The following is a 7,136-nucleotide window of genomic DNA, read 5'->3' on the forward strand; positions in this document are numbered from 1 at the left end:
TTAATAAATAAAAACAGCTTCCAGGTGACTGTGTGTGCAGGATTTCTACCTATCAAATCCAGTCTGTAACCTACTCCATGACAAACCAGATATGAAAAATGCCAACGCTCGTTACTTACTCTTACTTTCACTTGAGAGGCATCATTAGCAAGTCTTGTAATTAATGCTCCAGCGTTATTTTTAGGATTATCAAACCAGCTGATATAAATAAAAACAGCTTCCAGGTGACTGTGTGTGCAGGATTTCTACCTATCAAATCCAGTCTGTAACCTACTCCATGACAAACCAGATATGAAAAATGCCAACGCTCGTTACTTACTCTTACTTTCACTTGAGAGGCATCATTAGCAAGTCTTGTAATTAATGCTCCAGCGTTATTTTTAGGATTATCAAACCAGCTGATCTCCTGCAACAGGAAACAGTCATTATAGTCATAAAAACTTAAGTCTGCACATCACCTAATTAGACTCCATAGAAGAACTTAATCACTTCGGATTACAATGGGATGACGCACACGATACGTTGTTCTTTACATGTAACCATGAATACAATAGACTTAAAAGTTTAATAAAGATAAGGGAACACAAAACTCAAACCTAAATTGTGTTAACAACGCCATATATCCTTTTTGCAACATCACAAACACCACCAAGTTATTTCATATTAAATGTAGCTTTACAAGAAATTTTTGCATGTGAATTTGGCATGTTTTTTATGGTCACATGGTCACTAAATAGCAATACCAAGGAATCTGCCATTTAGTGGCATTTACTTGGATGCATAACATGCATCTGCAAAGGCTACAGACAATATACTTTCTCCTGTTATAAAGCTAAAAATACATCTTTATTCTCTGCCAGTTACAAGTACTGGGAAATCTGTAAGTGTGCTGTGAAGTGTTTCGAAATTCTGAGTGTTGCTGCAAAATCTCTGTGATGTCTGAGAAGACATATGTAAAATGATATGCAGTGCTCAGAGATTACTCACGATTACTTCTTCCTCATCTGGAAGACACTATTTTCATGGAAAAAAATCTTGTCAATCATATACTTTTGTATCTCATTAGCAATTTGGATTAATTGGTCAGAGGGATCAGTGACTCTAAAGCACTTCATTGAAAACTAAATGTCTGAATTAAATCAATGCATTTTTCTTATTTAAACCCAAGAAGCAAAAATAAAGTATTCGCTCTATCTTTTCTCTAGATCTGCCAAATATCAAAGCCAAAAGACCATTAGCATGAAGCAATCCACGTATTTCTATTCCTTTACACACGCATAGTTCTTACCAACTGTATGGTATTTTTGTGTCATTACTGTTCATAAGGTTACTGAAAGGGCTTTTATATTTACTACCATTAGTGTATAAAAGCATAACCTTTAGGCATCAACAAACATGCTACATTTTTATTTCTTGGGGTTTTATTGAGGGTAAGGGATTATTTTAAGTGCAGTAAAGTACTGTATTCTTAAATACAGTCAGGGAAAAAATATGTAAAACAGTTTCAGGGTGGCTGTAGGCTCACAGAGCCAGATGGCTGTCTTGGTGTTACATGATTTGGAGAATGCACCACATGTGTTGGTGCTAATGCACGAAACTCTCCCAGGTCTCACTGCTGTAGTGCCTGATACTTCAACATGATGCCAGGTGGACACTATTTTCCCACCAGAGTGAGAAAAGTAAATATAACGACATTACTTGACTCCTTAGACCATGAAAACCTTTTTGGTACCTTTTGAGTCTTTCAGGCCCTTCATCCAGGGATCTGTTGAGATTCAGAATGGTCTTAGACATCTCACTTTCCTCCTGGGCTAGTTAAAAAGGTCTCATGGGACTTAATTTCCAAGGAGGTTACCTATAATGCCTTCCCATATAAACAGGAAAAAAGGGCCATTTGAGTGCCCAGTGGGAGGGGTTAACAAAAGGGAAGCTGGTGCAGCTCAAGTTGACTCTGGGAATCTCTCAAGGAGGAAGTCACCCCCTGTGGAGACCAGGAAACCCCCACTCAGCTGTATGGGCTGGTGAGGTGGTGGGGTTGTGCCTGTTTGGAAATCTCGTCTTTGGTCTCAGACTTGCAGATGTACCAGAAATCTGAATGGAAATGCTGGCAAGGCTGCAGGGCAGGTACCAGTGCAGGCTGTGCCTCCCGTGTGGGGCTAGCCCGTTTGCCCCGGTACATAACACACAGCGGAGCAGAGTAGGGATGCTGAGCAGAGTAGGGATGCTGGGCAGAGTAGGGATGCTGGGCAGCTCGCCGCTGCCCCAGCTCCAGGCAGCAGCTAGCGCCAACAAGCAAAAGATGGTGATGGGGATGATTGCACACGCAGTTATGACTCTTGCTGTCCTTCTCCCTGCTTAGCAACTACTGCTGTGCTTGGATTTCAGGCTTATTATTTTAAAAAGTTTTCACTCTGCTGCTGAATATATTTCTGCAGACAGCAGAGCCCAGCTCCTACCCCTTTCCCCTCCCACGGCTGTCTTTGGCTCTGTGCCTGCTACATAGGAGCAGCCACCAGTTTGGTGAGTGCAACTAGTCAGGTATCCAGGTCCTATAACCTTCAGTAGTAATTATGTGTCAATCCTGGCCTGTACACAGAGTTAGCTGACCAGGAAGGCTGATCTGAATTTCAGATTCAGTCTCTTAGAGGACAGCCTACTTTTTCTGGTCCTCAGCCTGAAGGTGCTTTTAATTAAGCTAAATAAACAGCACCTTTGAGCTTTCTTACACTTGACCTATAGTTATATCAATAAAAAGGGTTTAAAACCATTTAAAATATCTGCCTAGACCTGTTAAGATTTAGTCCAGTTTCTAGGCTGAGCTAAAGAAATCAGCGTGGTGTCTTTATGGATAAGATCGCAGCATGACTTCATAAATAAACACAAAGATAATTTATGGCATGCATACAAACAAGCACTTCTAAAGCTCCAGAAAACTAAATATATGATGATTTTACCTGTCTCAGAATTGCTCTAAATACCATGGATCAAAGCTTCATTGTAGGGATTTCTCCAACTTTGCTGAATGTGAAACCCTGTTTGAGAAAAGAAGTTTTTTATTACCTCATCACAGGTCATCTTCAGATAACCAGTTAAGTGAATATCTGCATATAATATTTAAAAGAATATTACTAAGTAAAAAATATTCAAGCTATAACTGGGATAATCAATGTTTTTAAAAGCTAAATTTAGCACCTATAAGGGTAGAGCAAAGAATGAGACGTGTTTTAAGAAACAAGCGTAACAGTCTTCAGGCCCCCTTAAACAGAGTTTTCATTGCAGCAATTTTTTAATCACACCGGATCTCAAATGGAAACCAGGCACTTCAAAGTAGCAGGTTTGATGCTATCTCAAGAAAGACCCTATACTTGTTTTAGGCACTGTACAAACACCAGGGGTTTCTTTCCAAGAGCTTGCAATCAAAAAAGGAAGCAATAAGCCTCTGAACCTGCACAGGTACTCACTGACTACAACGCATTTTATATGTCTTAGGAACGAAGGCTTCGTTGGTATTTTGGCAAGATAAATTCAGTCACACATGTCAGTGAACAACCTACATCAGTAAATTATTATTGGAATTTATACCTGCAAAATGCTGAGGCATGTCTTAAGACTCTGAAATAGCATTTCTGGAGTCACTGGCTGAAGATTAATATATGAAACAATGACTAGTTAATGAGAGAGAAATATGGAAATAACCTTAGTTCTTCTTAACTCAAGCAAGTAACATGGCCATATATTCTTTCTTGATATGGTCTGAGTGCCATATGGGTACAGAAGTGCATATATACGTGTCCTCTCACACTCAGTCTCACACCTCTACTCTCACACATTACCAAATGTGTCTCTCTCCTGCATTACCAAAACCATAATAATATCCTGCACGGTAACAGTATCAATACCTTTCCAACAAAATAGTGTGTTATGACAGAAAATATTGATCCTACCAGTACAAATAAAGCGTCGCTTGTTTGCATTTTCTAACACCATAAATTCAGGTTTACAGAAATTCTCTCTATAATAAAAAGTCTACTCAGAAGCATCATCTCGCATCCCTTTCATCATGTTGCTTTTGCATCTGTGTCACGTCATCATCTGCTGAAAGGCTATGGCTGAGACAGCACAAGGTTCACCTTTCAGGCCTGCACTGGTCATGCTGACACAGTGCCTTCTCTAGAGGGGTAAGGGTGAAGCAGATTCGGAGTGGTTGCAGAATAACCTCTCCTCACTCAGCGTTGGTGAGATGATCTGCTTGAAGATGTGCTCTGTGAGACTCTGGGCAAATGTTTTGGATTCTCTATAGCAAGGACCTTTGGTCATTCCTCACCTTTGCAGTGAAGAAAAAAAAAAAGTGTAATTTAATTGGTTTTTTTCATAAAGGTAATTAGGAAATAACACAATGTAAAGTGTACAAAGAAGATTACTTCTTTGTTTTATACTCACCCCTATAATGCCTGGAATGTTGACTGAGAATATGGGTTGCAAAGCCCCATTGATAATGGTGCATAAAGTTCCAATAACAAAGTCACAGTATAAAACTGCCATTCAGTTTTATTCAACTCCATAATTTTTAAAAATGATGATCCGTTCTAAATAACAGCAACAATAATTTCTGTTAAGTAAATGGAAAATTGATAAGAACTAAGCAATCTTACAAGAGCCAAGCAAGTACTGAAGTCATTAAGTCCTCTCTATATTCAGTGAAAAACTTGCCAATACACTAACATTTACAAGGAGGGGGGGGAAGTTTTAGCCACAGAGATTTTTTTTTTCCCCTCATTTTTTGTCACGTTAAACTGTTCTGAAAACATACAGGAGAGTTAACTAAGTTAACTGAAGAAGCCCACTGTAAAGCCTCTTTAAAATGCAAAAAATATATAAAACAGCCTTAAAGTAAAAGAGAATCTAAAAGTCAACAAGAGGGACTTTCAACATGAGGAGGAACTGAGGAGCAGGAGCAAAACTTCCAGTTTTTTCAAAATTAAGGCCTGAGTCAAACTGGAAGTTCAGGGGACAGCTTGAGAGATAATAAAAATATCCAAGATAGATCATGTCTGAATGACTAAACTTCAGGAGCCTGAGTCACTAAGATGCTGGTGATTTACAAAAGCACTTGCGTAAAAGTTTGAGTTTTCACAATAAGGGTGGGAGGCAGGTGACTTGAGGAAGGTGTGGAGTCTCCATCCAAATTCAACAGGGGATGGCCCTGAGTAACCTGCTCTGAGCTCAGTCTGCCCTGCATTCAGCAGGGGTTGGGCTAGATGAGCCATGGAGGCTGTCCAACCCGTTATTCTGTGATTTGGAAAAGAAGTCTGAGAATCAGCTCCAGGCCTTCATTTTTGCCACAATCTTAATTTTTTACCTTCTCATATTCTTTATTTGAAGTTTAGCACTCTTTGGGGAAGTTTTTTCCCCCTTAGAGTTTCTTTATTGAGAAAACACTGCAAAGTTAGAGGTACCTTTGGGAGCAATGCAATTTGGCTAAGTCAACTGCAAACACTATGAGAAAAACTATGAAAAAATATTTGCGAAAAGGCTACCTGCATATTAAAAAGCAGTTGGAGCAGTTCATGCAAGTCTGTCTCCCATCGGAGAGACCCCAGGCTGGAGCAGGGGCAGAGTGTGAGGAGCTCTCCCCTGAGGAAGAAGGAGTGGGAGAGGCCACATGTGATAAACTGACCACAACCCCCATTTTCCATCCCCTGTGCTGCTTGGGAGGAGGAGATAAAGAAATGTGGAGTAAGGCTGAGCCTGGAAAGAAGAGAAGGGTAGGGGAGAAGGTTTTTAAGATCTCTTTTAATTTGTCTCTCATTGCTCTACTCTGATTTGGATTGGTAATAAATTAAACTGATTTCCCCACCCCAAGTCTGTTTTTTCCCATGACGGCAATTGGTGAGTGATCCCTCCCTGTCATTATCTCGACCCACGAGCTTTTTGTTATATTTTCTCTGTCCTGCTCTGCTGTGGAGGGCAGTGACAGAGCAGCTTTAGTGGGCACCTGGCCTCCAGCCAGGGTCAACCCACCACACTTGCTCTGCCAGAAACACCAACATTCATCTCACCATATGACGTATTTTAAAGGTAGGTGGGGGAGATGAGAGGCTCACTAACCTGTTTAAACTAGCTGCATCCATTTCATATTGCAGCAGTTAGTTTGGAATCCCACCAAATAGGTTTTGATCAGCAGTTCTCTGTCCTCCTGTGTCTGGGATTCGCTTCACAGGGCATGAGCTGGGAGAAAGATCCCCGAGTGTGCCAGCTAGCATAGTTTCAGAGAGTAGTGTGAATTATCAGCAATTAGGACTAGGGAACAGAGAGTCTAGCTCTTGCTGAAATTAGTGGCAAATAGATATTAAATATCTTTGAAGATTAGAATGTAGCTTCTGACGGTGGGAGCTTGTGTTCGCATAGTGAGAGAGAGAAATAGGAGGAGGGGGGAAAAAAAGAAAAAAACAAACAAGATTGATTCAGCCTGAGGAATAGGTGGAACTGTATTGTAAAATGTTCATGCACTTGCTTACAGAAGACAACAAGAAATACAGGTTTGGCTATTTTGGGTCTGACCTTTTCATGTTTGAGTATTTCTTCTAAATACATGCAACTGTGCCACCCATTTCAGGTGTTGGGAATAAAGGCTTGTTTGCATTTTATTCCAATCATACACAGAGCATTAAATCAAGTTTACATTACAGGCTAAATTGTTAGTGGCCTAGAGGAGGTGACAGTGAGTATGGCCTTCTGCAAGGGCCAGCAGTGACCCTAGAGTGGACAAAACCATAGAATCACAGCATCATTTAGGTTGGAAAAGACCCTTAAGATCATCGAGTGCAACCATTAACCTAACACTGCCAAGTCCACCACTAAACCATGTCCCTCAGCACCATATCTACACGTCTCTTAATACCTCCAGGGATGGTGAGTTGACCACTTCCCTGGGCAGCCTGTTCCAATGCCTGAGGGGGAGTCGCCCACTTCCCGGGCCAGCCTGTTCCAATGCCTGACAACCCTTTCAGTGAAAAAATATTTCTTAATGTCCAATCTAAACGTCCCCTGTTGCAACTTTAGGCTGTTTGCTCTTTTTCACTTGTCACTTGGTAGAAGAGACCAACCTCTGCCTTTCTGCAACCTCCTTTCAAGTA

The sequence above is a fragment of the Eurypyga helias genome, unplaced genomic scaffold (assembly GCF_000690775.1).
Source record: "Eurypyga helias isolate BGI_N326 unplaced genomic scaffold, ASM69077v1 scaffold11377, whole genome shotgun sequence".
NCBI classification, from domain to species: domain Eukaryota; kingdom Metazoa; phylum Chordata; class Aves; order Eurypygiformes; family Eurypygidae; genus Eurypyga; species Eurypyga helias.